The sequence below is a fragment of the Jaculus jaculus genome, chromosome 4 (genome assembly GCF_020740685.1).
Source record: "Jaculus jaculus isolate mJacJac1 chromosome 4, mJacJac1.mat.Y.cur, whole genome shotgun sequence".
In the NCBI taxonomy this organism is placed as follows: Eukaryota; Metazoa; Chordata; class Mammalia; order Rodentia; family Dipodidae; genus Jaculus; species Jaculus jaculus.
The window spans coordinates 171,053,399-171,070,395 of NC_059105.1; positions in this window are offsets into that span (position 1 = coordinate 171,053,399).

Sequence of the window (16,997 nt, forward strand, 5' to 3'; positions counted from 1 at the left end):
AGAGAGAGAGAAAATGTGCATGTCAGGGCTTCTAGCCACTACAAATGCACTCCAGATGCATGTGCCACCTTGTGCATCTAGATTACATGGGTTCTGGAGAATCTAACCTGGCTCCTTAGGCTTCACAGGAAGCGTCTTAACCACTCCAACATCTTTCAAGCCCAGAATCCTATAATTTTTAATATCCTTTTTCTGTGTCTTGAGCTTAATATTCTGAACTTAATGCTTCTGGAAGTGTAGTATGTAAATCATACTTATTACTTTCAAAGGGGCCAAAGGGATAATGTATTGCCAATTTACTTGTTCAATGCTCCTTTACCATTATAAAAAACAAACCAACCAACAAACAATAGCTGTGAACATGTTATACATCTGAACCAATTATGTGGGAAAAGCAATATTTATAAGTATTTACTGTCAATATCTGCTTTTGAGTAAGAGTAAATATGTAAAATCATAAGTAACTCCTTTACTTGCCAGGAATGGCAAGCTACAGATCCAGTTATAGCATCAAATAAAAGTTCTAAGTTGTGTTACAATGACATGTCGTTCCTTGGACAGAAAATGTAAATAAATTGGGGTGTTAAACACCCAAAGTATAAGAGTGAATAGTGAAAGTAATGTGGAGTTTGTATATGTAGTTACAGCACATAAAATTTATATCACATCTTTCACTTGAATAGGGTACTCTGCCTCTACATTAAGTCATCTAAATAGTACAACAGGGAAGAATGCAATGAAAGATGTGTGTGCCATTATCTCACATCAAAAATGTTTACACAGTACACCTTGGTAAAGCTTTACTACTTGAGAAATGTATTATGGTCGGTACACCAGGATCTTGCAATGCTTTGTGCTCTTTTAAGATATACCGTAGTTAAGGAGGAGGAGGGGAGTACAGAATCCAGATTTTGCATAATGGAATCAGTACACAGGACTTGCACTTGGTAATGTGTGAAGCAATATGCATAAACAAGGCCATGGCAGAACAGGCTTGAAGGTAAAAGGGTGTGCTGATGCTTCTGCAGAGTCTTTCTACCATATCCTCTTGTCAAAACTACACAAAACCCATGCGGTGGAGAGAGACGTGAAGGAACTCTAAAGTCATGGGGCAGCTTTAAGATGAAGGGGCTGCAGGAGGCTTAAAAGAAGCATCAGACACTTGTTCACAAGAGTCATTCATCCTCAGAAACTCCACAGCTGGCCTCGATTCAGATGCAGACATAAAGTGGGGTCAGTGAAAGACCTTAGCAGATTATGCTGTGCTTGTATAAGGCTTATTGGTAGGTGAAAGAGGCAGGCGCTTCACAGCATGATTTAGAAAGCCTTTAAAGTACTCTAACACACCACGGAATACTGTTCTGCCTTTTCCTTTTAGATAGCATCTTTCTTTATAGCTTTAAACAATTATTAATTTTTTAGCTTTTTAAATTAGTGCTGTAGTTACTTTCTCTTTGTTGGGGACAAAACACCCGACAAAAAGCAGCATACAGAGGAAAGGGTTTATTTTGTCTGGCCATCCTGTCAGGGAAAGCATTGCACTAGTAGAGGATGCACATTTATTATCAACTCAGCTGGGAGGCAGTAGAAAGAGGGAGTGAGCTTTGAACACCCAGTACACTGTACTACTAAGCTTCAAGGTACCATTGGAGACATATCTCCAACAAGGCGGATCTAACAGCTGGGATTGAGTATGAAGCTTAATCACAAGCACATGAGGCTATGGGGAACATTTTATACTCAAACAACCATTATTCATTAGTATGTGTATGTGTGATACGAGTGTGGTATCTGTGCATGGTGTTTGCGTGTGTGTGTGTGTGTGTGTGTGTGTGTGTGTGCGTGTAATTGTGATGCCAGAGGTCAATGTCAGTTGCCTTCCTCAATTATTCTTCCACTTTAGTTTTAGAGTCAGAGTCATTCTGTGAGCCTAGAGCATGTGGGTTCAGCAAGACTAGCTAGCCAGCTCGTCTTGGACTTCTTCCTGTCTCTGCTTCCCCAGAGCTGGAATTATAAAAGGGTGACACCACACCTGGCTTTTAAACGGATGCCAGAAATCTAAACTCCTATCCTCGCACTTGCATGGCAAGCACTTTCTTCACGACCCTTGTCTCCCACTTCTTAATATTTACTTCTAAATAATTTTATGTTTTCAACTAATTACTATGGCTTCAATATTTGCCTTTACTTTCAAATTTATCCTATCTTCAAAAAATGTGGGAGAGATTTTCATGGCTACCTTTCCCCAGCATCCAACTTAATCATCTTCAAACTATTTTATTTGAAGAAAATTATGGCCAATTAAAAGAACAATATCTGTTAACTGTCCTCTCCTATTTCTTCAGACTTTCCTCTCTACTGATAATTGTTCCAAACATGTATCAACAAGAAAATTACATCTTTCTTAAAAATAAAAGAAAATAAAACAATTACACTTTTCTAACTCCAATACCAGTTCTCCTCTGCTTGAATATAAGTTAGTTGATTCTTAGAAATTTGTTCACCAGTTCTGTGTATCAGATTTAATGAAATTTTGCTTCTGTCCTGTTTCCCTACTGAAACTCACTAAACTTCATGTATTATTGTCTGAAAAGTTCTTACATGTTTGATACATATCATCAAATAAGTAGCTAATGAAGACTTTGATTCACTCCTTGACATCCCAGAGCCCTCTGTATATCTAAAAATTCTCAATCATATTAGCTTTAGATTGATAGGGTATTATGTTCTGATACCATTTTTATCTTTCTTAACTTTATAGGAAGATATGCATTTATTGGAAGATGATTTTTCTAGTATTCAGTGGACATCAGCAGTGTAGCAAGGGTAAAGGAGAAATTGCAATTGCATGCCATTAAGAAGTTATAGAAAATTAGCTGAACTAAACCCATATATGCTGATCTCCCTATGTTGGATGCTTTATTAGAAGGACCCTGTATATTTTCTATTATGCTTTCACTACCATTGCTTTTCTTAGTTCTTTGGTAGCATTTTTGCTTTGCTTGTGATCATATGACTTAGGGTAAAGCAGGATGGCCTTATAAAATATGCATTAATTGAAATAGGAGAATATGTGAGTAGATCCAATTGTGTATTATAACCCTAGCTTCCAGGAGACTACCTACTCCATGTCCTTTTCATTGGCCCATCAAGCCAAATGTGAGATACTTAAACTTCCTTCAGATTATATTGATTCTCGGGATACCAATCAACACATTAGACAAATGTTGTCAGTGAGCATAAAATTTCAATCTATAAGTAGTCTCGGACTGTTTCACCTCATCTTACGTGTCTGGGCAGACAGGTGTGCTGCAGATGTGGTTGTTCTCCCCAGTCTATGTTTATTCTCGAGGCCGGCACCTTCAAGTGTTCTCTTAACATGAGCAATGCAAAAGATGACCCTTCTGCCACTCTAAAGCACTCTTGGCTTAGCCAAGGTGGCATTTTGTGCCCTCCAAAGACCCAGGTTTATATCTGTGATGTGTGTATCTTCAGAAAGAATCTACAAATGATAAAGCACCTTGTGTGGTTATCTGAAGATAAATACAAATGCTTATGTGGGGGCTGCAGACATGGCTTAGTGGTTTAAGCTCTTGCCTATGGAGTCCAAGGACTCAGCTTCGATTCTCCAGGTCCCACCTAAGCCAGATGCACAGGTTGCCATGTGTGCCGAGTTCATTTGCAGTGGCTAGAAGCCCTGGCACATTCACCCTCCCTCACTGTCCACTTTTCTTTTCCTCTCTCTGTCTCTAATAAATAAATAAGTACACATAAAATCTTTATTAAAATGCTTATGTGGGGTCTTTATCCTGATTGTAATCTTTATACACAACAGAGAGAAGAATCACCTGAAAGTGAAATTGGCCACACAGAGGAACAAAGGCGGTGGCAGAGGAGTGGAGAAGGGTGACTTTGGAGACAGAAAGACATCTCTCCTCTATCTAGCTAAAAATGAGCCTTTTCTTCTCCCCTGACACCTAACACGCTGTAATGCCTCCATAACACATGTCGTCTTTGTATAGTCCTCCACTGGCGGAGTACACCACAGCTACTTAAGATGAACGAGATCGCACCAAATCTGGACTCCCTAAGGTACTTAGTGCAGCATTTTAATTTAATTGAAGTTTGACAAAAATCTAGGATGAAGTGTTGTGTGATCTGCCATCTTATGACACATGAATACCAGACCACTGCAAACAACTGAGATAGTGCATAAAGGTGTTCAGATAATCCTTTTTGTTACAATACAGAGGGGAAATTATCAGACCTCACATAGATGAACACAAATACGGAATATTTATTTTGAATACTTGCTGCCTCTCGCACTGCCCATCCCGATCTCTTCTAGGCACTCTCTACTTTCACAGATGAGCACCAGTCGATGAAGACGAATGAATGAAGTCGACAGTAATTTTTGACAGGACCATGGAGAGAGACACAATCATACTTCTCCAATCAAAATTTCCTCTGCTATAATGCAACTGGGGGGGTGGCGCAACAAAATGGCTCAGCACTTAAAGGTACTAGTTTTCAAAGCCTGCTGGTCTGGGGAATTCTCCAACCATATATATAAAGCTGGATGAGCATTTATTTTCAGGAATCCATACACACACACACACACACACACACACACACACACACACACACACAGAGAGAGAGAGAGAGAGAGAGAGAGAGAAATGCAATAAATAAATACAAGTTTAAAGAAAGAGTTCAACTGATTCAACTGAGTGGTACATAACTTGCAAACACAGAACTTTTTTCACAGCAAGGCTTAGATGTGTTGCCACAAACACAAAAAAGTTTATCTATGCAGGCACAATAAAATTCAGAAATGAGAGAGAAGAAAGGCCTAGAATCTACCAACAGGTGCCCTAATGATTTTTTAGCTTATATCTTTCAATTCTTCCTGAGGATTGTTTACATTTTTGACCCTGAATTTCAAAAGAAGTACTTAAGCTTCCAATTTATATTCTGTTGCTTCTTTTTTTTAAAAAAAAGATTTTTATTTTATTTATTTATTTGAGAACAACAGACAGAGAAAGAGGCAGATAGAGAGAGAGAGAATGGGCACGCCAGGGCCTCCAGCCATGGCAAATGAACTCCAGACGCGTGTGCCCCCTTGTGCATCTGGCTAATGTGGGTCCTGGGAAATTGAGCCTTGAACCGGGGTCCTTAGGCTTCGCAGGCAAGCACTTAACCACAAAGCCATCTCTCCAGCCCTATATTCTGTTACTTCTATCCAAATAAACTTAACTTATTCAGACAACAAAGAGATTAACCAAAGAGTTGATTCTTATTCTGTATTTCCGTAAAAAGATGGGTTATTCTAAAAAAATTATAGTACACTTAGTTTTGACTATTTCTCCTCAGATTCTGGCATTCATTTTCCAAGTCATTTGTGTATATTAACTATATAATATAGTAACTTAGAGTTTTCAAAATTGATGGTGTCATGGTTTCAGTATGGAAAGCCACCCTCAGGTTTATGTTTTGAATGTCATTCCCCAAAAGGGAAGTGATCTTTTAGGAAGACATAGTTTTTGAAAGTAGTTACTGGGGGTAAGTCTCTGATGGTTATGCTGGCTTCTGCTCCAGTGCGCTCTGTGTTACTTCCTAGGTTTGCTATGTGAATGAGATGCCACCATAAATGCCTGCCACCATGGACTGAGCCACTCTTCACTGACTTGCAAGCCATGACAGAGGTGTTCCACTGAAATATTGAATCAATATGTACTTTCCTCCCTTGTTTTATTCTGTTGGGTACTCTTTTATTGTATTTCTCTAGGCCGCCATGGAACTCATGCTATAGCCCATGCCATATTCAAAGTCACTGTGATCCCCAAACTCTCATCATCTTGAGTGTGGGGATAATAGGTGTGATCCACTATACCCGGCAAGATCAGAAATTCTGTCACTACTATGATAACAGTATCTAGACATTTTCCTATGTTTATAAAAATTATTGTTCTTTTTTAAAGTATTGCTATGTAAAACAATAGGATCATAATTAAATTTGCTAATTCTCAGGGTTTTTTTTTAATTAAGCAAAGTATTTGGAAGTCTGACAACTATATTTTTTTCTTTGTCAGTTTTAGTTAAAACATCAGGATTTGGTGGCTAAAAAGTGCTAACAATTATACGTTTACCTTAGCCAAATCAGTCTATCCCATATATTGAACCCTGTTGTGAATAATACATATTGATTCACACACTATTTTTAAAGGGGTCAAAATCCATTCTCAGAATTAAAGGCTATTTGTAAAGACAGGATGTGGCTCCATTGTTCAGTGCTAAATTGTCCTTCTGTTAGAAAACTACTGGGACATAAAAAGAGAAGTGCTTTTCAATGGATTAGTCAAACAAATGGAGCATCTACAGGCTGGAGAAATGGCTCAGCAGTTAAAGTGTTTGCCTTCAAATGGAGTATCCAATAAAAGGAAAAGGTGGAATTTAGGCAGAGAGGATGTAATGTGGGAGATGTGGCATTTGGCAACGTACATTTAGAAGCACAATGGAAGGGAGTGGTGAAGAATTTTCAGAGACACAGTACAAAATAATTGTCACTAAAATTCTTTTTGACCCAAGTGATAAATAAAAAGATAGCCTTTTTAGTGTATAATGTTATAATATAGAAATGATATAACCTATATGTTCTTGTTATTCTCTCTCTCTTTTAAAAAAAATTTAACCAACAATGTTCATTTTCCATACTTATTTTCCATCTTTTTTTTTTTTTCCACCTGGCTCTAAGTACCCTTATTCAGGTAGAAGGCTTATTCAGGTAGAAGGCTCTACATCATGAGTATCAATTTTTAGTAAGTGTGTAGGAGGTTAGCTGTCCAATTAATTAACTAATTCTTCCAGTAATAAGAGCTAACATCTGAGTTTGTTCCTTCAACAGTCTTATTCCTGACACAAGCAGGTACTGGGATTCAGAATCAAATCCTCACAGGGATACCAGAAATGGATTATGAAAACAAAACAAAACATAACAAAACAAAACAGAAAAACCTACGATAAACTGATCGTTGCTTTAGTCAATGTTCACATAGGTTGATCAGATATGAAAACTGGGTCCAAAAGCATCATTTGTCGTGGAAAGGACAACTGTAGGCAGAACCAGGAATCAGGGCTGGGAAGCCGTGTTTGGGTTGTTTTCACAGACAAAGGAATTTGGGTTTTTCAGTAGAAACCCACTGTTCTTTGTGCCCTTGCATTTGTGAAGTTTGCTGTAGGTGAGCAACAGCACCGTACTGACTTTGACCCAGGGAGAATGTTTGCTCTCACTTACTACATCACAGGAGAGGGTGCACAGTCTACTGCTTTTCATGGTAGTTGCCAGTCAATTAAATGGCCCAAAGAAAAACAGTAGGATTTTCAGTATTTCTGTATTACTTACTCATTTGCTGTTTGTTGTGCAAGTGTAGAAGTCAGAGGACAGCTTTCACATCTGTCCTCAGCTTGTACCTCGTTTGAGGCAGGGGCTTTCATTGTTGAGTGTTCCTATGGTAAGCTTCTAGGGAATTCTACAGTCTTGCCATAAGAACGCTGGAATTACAGGTTCCTGCCTCAGTTTCCTGCTTTTATGTAGGGTCTGGGGATCTGAAGTGAGGTACTCAACATTTTACAAGAGTTTTACTTGCAGAGGTAGCTCCTCAGCTTCGAACCCTAGTTTTCTCCTAAATATCGATAACTTTTTGTGAGTCATTCAACTCTAAGTTCTCTCCCAATCCAGAACATTAATTTCTGCTCTTTTATATGTATTATTTAAGCCTAATTCTTATTGTATCTACTTAGTAGCAGGACTCCATAAAGCTTGAATTGAAACTTCATCAGTCAGTGTAAGAATATTTTATATAAAAATCATTATTTGAGATATATTTTAGAAAACCAAGAGAATCAGACAGTCTATAACCAAGAGTTATAGATTAACATGCAGACATATCTATCCCTCACAAAAGTATTTAGCTGAATAATTCTTCATTCAATGATAATATGTAGCTTGGAAAAGTTAAACAATAATAAAACTAATTTATTTGGGAATCACTCCCCTTCATTTCTTCCAATTTTCCTCCACATATCAAGATTTTCTTCTTTCATTTTATCCTTGCAAGTTCTTTACTTTTAAACTTTCATCAACTACCCCTTTATTATTCCTTTTGTAGCTCTCCTACTTTCTCCCAATTACTTTCCCAAGACTCAAAATGTTAGTGTATATATATATAAATATAAATACTATATAAATATAAATATATATATTTCATTTTTCCTCTGTGGCAGGTTTTCAGGCTACTGTAAATATTAAATCTTGGGCTCAAGATGAAGTGAGAGCTCTAATAAGGATTACTATAATCCTAGACAAACCCAGCAGCTACTGAAGGAACTTTAGTATTTTGTGTGTATATTATGTGTGGTGTGGTGTGTTTGGACATAGAGTGTGTGGTGCTATACACCCATGTGTGTATAGGTGTTCAGGCTCTGCAGCCAGATGTGTGGAGTACAGAGGTCTTGGTTGGCCTCTATATCCAGGAAACAAGTTTCATTGAACCTGAAGGTCTCAGTCAGCCTGGGTGACCAGAGAGCCCAGTGATTCTCTTGTTCCTGCCGTCTCACAGGATTGGCATTGCATGATATTGTAGTCAGCTCCACGCTTCTGGGATACATTTCCAAAGCAGATGTAGTTTGCAGGATAATGGCTTTATTTCAGCTTACAGGTCCAAAAGGAAATTCCGTTCATGGCAGAAGAAGCTGGCTCCCACTCATGATTACAAACAGCCAAGCAGCCAGCACCACCAGCAAGCACGAAGCGGCAACAAGCAGTGGGGATCCAGCAGCAGGGTCCCAGACAGAGCTCAGACTTCTCTGCATGGCGTTAGGCTGCAGTCAGATTTGCCCACAAACACACCTCAAAGCCTGACCCCCAGATCTGTCCCCAGTGACATCTCATCTAACTAGGTGGCTAAAATCCAATTTACACAGTTTTATAAAACACCTGAATTTATTGTGGGGCATACATTCATGGTAATGCTCCAATATTTATGTGGGTTCTAGGGATTAATCTCAGCTGAAATAAGACAGTCTTGGGCCCTAATGCATATGCTACAAATGTTCTTTCCTGCTCAGCAATGTCTTAGCATTTAAAAAAAAAATCATATGATTTAGGGTTGAGCAAACTATATCACTTGCAACCGTATTGTTATAAACTTCAGTTGCTAAATTCTGTGTAGTAAAAACTGATTGGACTGACAAAAATGATTGATTTCCCTCCTTATAAAAATGAAGTAAAATGATGTGAAGTAAATGCCTCCAAACAGTCTCTACCTCTCAAAAATAATGCACAAAACAGTTTTAATAATGTTTGGTTCGATCATAACTGAATTATACAAATGAAGAAGAGGCGAATCTGCTGTAGAGATCCTTTCAGCTACAGGAGGGAAACCTTTGCAGTTCGTGAGGGTTATAATAGCAGCCTTTGCATATTGTATTATCTACAGGGTTAAACACGAAGTCAGAGGCCTAATGCTAAGCCAGAATTTACAATAGAAAGTTTCTTCAGCCGGGCATACAGTTCTGGCAGAAAATTTTGAAATGGCTTTAAAATAAAAATACGGCATGATCCATATAGATATGTGGCTCTGTACATCAAATAGCTACACTGATTGCAATAATCTATCCACAAGAACATTTGTTTGCATTGTGAAAAGAATGGACATTTGTGGGCATTGTGAATAAAAACTAGATGTGTTTTGAAAAATAAACCAAAGTAAAGAAAATGATTCCAATTTTGATCATTAAGGATTCCTATGGAAGAAAATTGAACCTGATATACTGACCCTAAAACACTCAAGGTGAAATGTCTGTAAATATAGTCAGTCTTAGCATTTCTTAGTGGATACAAGTACTATTCATTGTACCTTATTTTATACCAAATCTTTCCTCAGAGTAAATACATCTCGGATGGTATTTCAAATAATGCAGATTCCTTTCTTTTCTCATATCACACTATGGTAATGCTCCAGTCATTGACTGAAAAGACTTTTTTTCTTGATCTGAGACTACTTCTTGAATTTGAATAGGAGAAAGTTCCCATGTAAATGGAATTATAATATAAGTGAACAATTGAGATATTTTCTCTCAAGCTAGAACCCACTGTGAATATTCAAGCTGTGATATCTCTGGATATACCTTTCATTTCTCCATTATATTTGAAGAATGCTTCAGATTTTTTCTTGCCACTTCATGTATCAATCTTTGGGCTAAAATTTCCAATAACATTAGAAAAATAATTGGAGCAGAACATATTAAAGTTCAGATCCATATAAGCAGTAATCCAAATGTCTCCTGAATCATTTGAGGCTTGATCATAAGCAAGGTTCAAACGCACAGCTATAGACCTTATGTCCAAAAGTTTGCCCTTACTCCACACAAGCTCTTTCCTCACTTCTATCCTGCTGGGAAAGAATTCAAATAGACAGTTATCGATTTCTTCAAATCCTTGGGGCCAAAGACACAATTGTTGTCCTTTATTTCTCACTAGGAGCCCAAATATCTTCTTGTCATTAATTTTACCTGAAGCCACTGGCTTTTCTGCAGTGTTTCTTAACTCTGCCTCCTTCAGTCTGCTTCTGTGAACTTGGATCTGAAGATGACATCAGTGTGTCTGAACCGTCATGCCCCAGGGCCTGGCTCAGTCTCTCCATCAAGACATAAAAGATAAATTTCTTTTGTGATTAGTTCTGTTACAGTATGTAGGTGATCTGATCTCTAACTTACTTTAGAGAACAAGGAAGCCTGGAAGAAAAGATTCCATTCATGTATTCTCAGCCTTATCAGCAACCTAAAGTTCTAGAAGAAATAATGCAGCCTTCGTAAGACACAGCTCAGTGTGTTATATAGGTATGACCTGCCTACAGAGCAAAAGTCACTCTTCTGGGAAACTCAGATGGCATAAACTGATTTTGGGTTGGTAACAGATTAAAGTTACATTTCTAGTTTTCACAAGCCACTGTAAACAATCAGAAGACATTTTTTTTTTCTGATATTATGACACTTCTGTATGAATTGATGAAATACTCAGAGTTTATCTTCTCTGGGCATTCCAAAGTAAAGTGGTCTTCTGAAACTTGAAGATTCTAGAAATTCCTCATCTGAGGAGACTCTAACTGAACAAATTTTGGACTTTTACAGATCCAACAAAGATCTACCACTTATGAACTCAACATTCACCTTATTGGAACACTTACCTAGCTTCGTCCATGGAAAGACCTCCAACTGATGAGCTAGGTCTAATTTCTGATTTGATATGTTGAACCTACTTGTAGTATAGACTTTACTACTGAGTGGGAACATAGAACTCTTGCCATCTAGTAGGTGAAATATTTATAAGATTATGTGGTTGTTTTCCTCTCATTGACATTCATTACTACAGTGTCTTAATTGCTGCCAATTTCCTGCTTCTGCCATAAGATGGTAACTTCATGACTGTATTACAGCAAGTAGGAAATAGTGCCTATCATTCCCCTACCGTATACTATCTTACTACATGAGCTCCATGAACATAGAACTACAAAAGGTTCAGAATATATTATAATCTAGTTAATTATAGAAATAACTAAATAATTCTTGCATGCTAAGGATCTCCGAGTGTAGTCTATAAGCTTTCTCAGCTGAGAAAATTATGAGAAGAGAAACTCAAAAATCAGATGAAAAGGAAACAATAGCAACACCCAATATGAAATGAGAATGACCACATATCACCACTGCAACAAGCAGTTAGGGAAGCCAAGCCACGTTTGTTAGACCCAGTTAAGCTGGATGTCCTAGTAACTTCTACCTGCAACTCAGAGCTGGCTTTCCTAGTTACTTCTAAATGCAACTCACAGCAGGATGTCCTAGTAACTTCTACATGCTTCTCACAGCTGGATGCCCTGGTTACTTCTACCTGCATCTAACAGCTGGATGTCCTGGTTACTTCTACCTGCATCTAACAGCTGGATGTCCTGGTTAATTCTACCTACATCTCACAGCTGGATGTCCTAGTTACTTCTACCTGCATCTGACAGCTGGATTCCATAGTTACTTCTACCAGTATCTCACAGCTGGATGACCTAGTAACTTCCACCTGCAACTCAGAACTGGCTTTTTTTAGTTACTTCTACCTGCATCTCACAGCTGGATATCCTGGTTAGTTCTACCTACGTCTCACAGCTGGATATCCTAGTAACTTCTACCTGCATCTCACAGCTAGATTTCCTAGTTACTCCCTCCTGCATCTCACAGCTGGATGTCCTAAGCCAAATGTGCCCCCTAAGCCATAAGGTATTTGAGCCTCTTAAGTTTTTCCACCTTTACTTCCTTCCAGAAGCAACTTTTATATCTGTTACCTCCCTTTTGTTAAATTTATTCTTAGGCATTTTATTATTTTATTTTATCTACTGCTTTTCCTCTTCATATAATTCATTGTTGACGTGTGGCAATGGTTATAAATTTGTACATTGAATTCTGAAATTCTCAATTTTGCTCACTTCATTTATTAGTTACAATCGTTTTTTTTTTTTTTTTCTTTGATGGTGTCTTGGATTTTTCACATGTAAATTCATGCCATCTCCACAAAGCCACAATTTGAGTTTCCATTTTTTTCAATTTATCTGAGTTTGCCTTTACTGCCTGCTCTGGAAAGACTTCTAGCATTGCATTGAGCAAAAGCAGAGGAAGTCAGCTTCTTGTTTTGCTGTTTCCTAGAAAGCTCTAGGCCACTCACACGAAGCATAATACTAAATGCTAGTTTACTCTCTTTACACACTTTATTTGGCCAAATATCATTCACTTATAGCTAATTTTGTTTAGCATTCCCAATGAGGAAGTTCTCTTCAGAAAAGAGGCAGGGGACTGGAGAGATGGCTTAGCCACTAAGATGTTTGCCTGCAAAGTCAAAGGACCTTGCTTTGATTGCCCAGTACCCACGTTAGCCAGATGCACAAGGGGGCACAGAGTTCGTTTGCAGTGGCTGGAAGCCCTGTGCACACATTCTTTCTCTCTTTCTATCGGCTTCTCTCTCTCTCTCTCTCTGTCACTCTCAAATAAATAAATAAAAATGAACAAAAAATTTTAAAAAAACTAAACTAAAATTGTACAAAATAAAATAAAAGCACTAGTGGTGATTAATACTTGCAATCCCAATACTGGAGAGGTTGAGAGAAGTGGGTACCTGAGGAATGCTGGTCCAGCCATCTAGTCTGCTAGGTAGGCTGCAGGTCAGTAAGAAGCCCTGTGCATACGAAAGGTGGAGCGCTCCTGCAGAACAACACCTGATGTGGCCACCTGTGTGTAGGAAAGGTGGAGCGCTCCTGAAGAGCAACACCTGATGTGGTCACCTGTGTGTATGAAAGGTGGAGCGCTCCTGAAGAACAACACCTGATGTGGCCACCTGTGTGTATGAAAGGTGGAGCGCTCCTGAAGAACAACACCTGATGTGGTCACCTGTGCGTATGAAAGGTGGAGCGCTCCTGAAGAGCAACACCTGATGTGGCCACCTGTGTGTACGAAAGGTGGAGCGCTCCTGAAGAACAACACCTGATGTGGTCACCTGTGTGTACGAAAGGTGGAGCGCTCCTGAAGAGCAACACCTGATGTGGTCACCTGTGCGTATGAAAGGTGGAGCGCTCCTGAAGAACAACACCTGATGTGGTCACCTGTGTGTATGAAAGGTGGAGCGCTCCTGAAGAACAACACCTGATGTGGTCACCTGTGCGTATGAAAGGTGGAGCGCTCCTGAAGAGCAACACCTGATGTGGCCACCTGTGTGTACGAAAGGTGGAGCGCTCCTGAAGAACAACACCTGATGTGGTCACCTGTGTGTACGAAAGGTGGAGCGCTCCTGAAGAACAACACCTGATGTGGTCACCTGTGCGTACGAAAGGTGGAGCGCTCCTGAAGAACAACACCTGATGTGGCCACCTGTGTGTACGAAAGGTGGAGCGCTCCTGAAGAACAACACCTGATGTGGTCACCTGTGCGTACGAAAGGTGGAGCGCTCCTGAAGAACAACACCTGATGTGGTCACCTGTGCGTACGAAAGGTGGAGCGCTCCTGAAGAGCAACACCTGATGTGGTCACCTGTGTGTACGAAAGGTGGAGCGCTCCTGAAGAACAACACCTGATGTGGTCACCTGTGTGTACGAAAGGTGGAGCGCTCCTGAAGAACAACACTTGATGTGGTCACCTGGCCCTCGTCACATGTGCTCCACATGCACATAGACAAATAACTAACCAAATAAAATAACTAGACTATATCTCAATTAAAAAAAACTCAGTTCGTGGGACAGTTTAGGGGTGACAGAGTCCCAAAATAAATAACACTGTCTTGACTACACTCAGGAGTTGACCTTGGGTCAGTTCAGGAACATCGAAGTCATTGCACTTTACTGCAGGTCAGAAATGTCAGAAGAAGCTGACCCTTTCTTACCTCTGTCCGTCCCCTTTTCAGGTCTGTCTATCTCCTTCCAAGAATGCCATTCCTGGGCTGGAGAGATGGCTTAGCGGTTAAGAGCTTGCCTGTGAAGCCTAAGGACCCCGGTTCGAGGCTCGGTTCCCCAGGTCCCACGTTAGCCAGATGCACAAAGGGGCGCACGCATCTGGAGTTCGTTTGCAGATGCTGGAAGCCCTGGCGTGCCCATTGTCTCTCTCTCCCTCTATCTGTCTTTCTTTCTGTGTCTGTCACTCTAAAATAAATAAATAAATTTTTTTTTTAAAAAAAGAATGCCATTCCTAGAGAAGTAAGGTTTCTGGTAAAATTGTCCTTTTCCAGAAATCCTGACACCAGACATCTGAAGTCATCACTAGACTGGGTAGACCACATACCTGTGTAAATAGGTACTCACATACAAAACAAAATAAGCCCAAACTGATTCTAAAGGTGGTGGCTTGATGGCATGTGGTGGACTTGTTATGGCTAATATTTTCAACTGTTCTGGACCAACATACAAGGAAAAAGAAAGCTGAGCATCAGAATTTATCACCTGAATGCAGATCATCTTCTACCAAGCCTTTCTTCCCAGGATGGACTGTATTCACAAATTGTTACCTGAATTAAACCCTTCCTCTATTGAGTTGCTCCTTATCAAATATTTCAATACAACAATCCAGCAAGCATCCAATACTGTGGCTTTGATATTAAAGCCTTTCTCCTGAACTATTTGTAGAGTTTTAATTAATTATATTATGTTTAATTTCAAGTATATATGGCCATTTGCTGGAGTTTTTTATTTTGCTGAAGTCAATAGTATCTATTTCCACGGATGTCTCAGTGACCTAAGGTTCAGGAATTTAAAAGATTGCTCCACTAGTTAAGATGTAATTCTCTTAGCTGCCTCCAGATGGCTAACAGCTATATGCCAGCTGTAGGTGCCTGGGGCCTGTGATTTTCCATGGGTCTTCTGGGGTGGGGGCATCATTTTGAAGGTGAATTTCACTGGTTTCTTGGCAGGGTTGAGGCAATGAATTCTGAGGGGTGCTTGGTGGCAGAGCCAACTGTAAGTAGAGCAGGCCACCACGGGCCCCTCTGACCTGAAGCATCACTTCTACATCCCCACTGCTCTCTGGAACTCTGCCTAGCACTCACTCTCCAACCGGGTTGTTTCCGCTCTTGGCCTTGCTGTCTCCTTAACCTCACCCACATGCATCTCCTTCTAGCCAAGCGGATTTAGCTTTCCTCTTACTAGCTGGGAATCATCCTTGGCTGGTTGTTCTTTCCACCTGAGTTGTGAGACTCAAGCTGAATGTGGGCTGCAAAGCTGCGCTGCTGCCATTAGCTCCAGGCCTTAGGACTGATTACTCTGATCTATGTAAAATCAGTCCTTGTTTTTTTTTTTTTGTTCTCTGTTTTGGAGACAAGTATTCTAAGAATGACAATAATGGGTGGGAATAGAGAGGTTATTGTGAATTCACAGGACCAGCAATTTCAAGTTTTTACCTCTTCTCATCTCTACTGTATACATAAATATATATTGGTCCTTTTTGCAAAAGTGGTTTATTAATTTAGAATCTATAATGGTGTGCATTAAAAATAATATATTATGCTTTTAATAAAAAATATCCATTATTCATTTGTAAAATTGTATGATCTATAAATATTCATTGAATATATTCTCTTTGTAAGTCAAAATGCTAACAATTCTGAAAAATGTCAAAAGGAATTAGATATACACTGCCCTTATAAAACTTTCATTATAAAATGGGAGAAATCATATTAAAATACTATAAGATGAGCATGAATAATATTTAAAATTTGACAACAGTGAAATTTTTATCAGAGAATAGTTGCTGTTACTCCTTGATAGTTAATATAAAAATAATTATTTAAACACACTGTTTCAGATAAAATAAGGAGAAACAGGTAAAGACATAATAATCAGTCAAGAATACAATGGAGAATTTGCAGGTGAGGTCAATGCTATAAAGAATGGGGTAAGTCGTAGGTGGCACTAGAACAATAAATGAAAAATTTGTGAAAGAAGCTCAGGTGAGACGCTTTGGATGAGAGTGTAATATACTTTCCTAACAGCCTGTACAGGTATTCCTTAATATTGCTTTTAAAAGTGCTTATGGAAAATCTACTTTACATCAGTACCGTGAGATTTTGCAGTGTAAAAATTGTCTAAAATTGTTTCACTTAAAGTTTGCAGTGTAACAGATAGAGAACTTAACTATATATGGACTATGTAAGATTGTAAAGGTAAGGCCTTGGAAGAGAGATAAATCATTATAAGATAACAAGGGCTGCTAAATTTAGAGACTAGAATTTCTAATTCATATAGAAAGTTACTGACAATATGAAAAATTTGTTATGAGTGAGGAGTGGAGTACGTAGCTATTTGTAAACAAAGATTTTCTTTTAAATTTTTTATTTTATTTTATTTGAGAGCGACAGACACAGAGAGAAAGACAGATAGAGGGAGAGAGAGACAATGGGTGCGCCAGGGTTTCCAGCCTCTGCA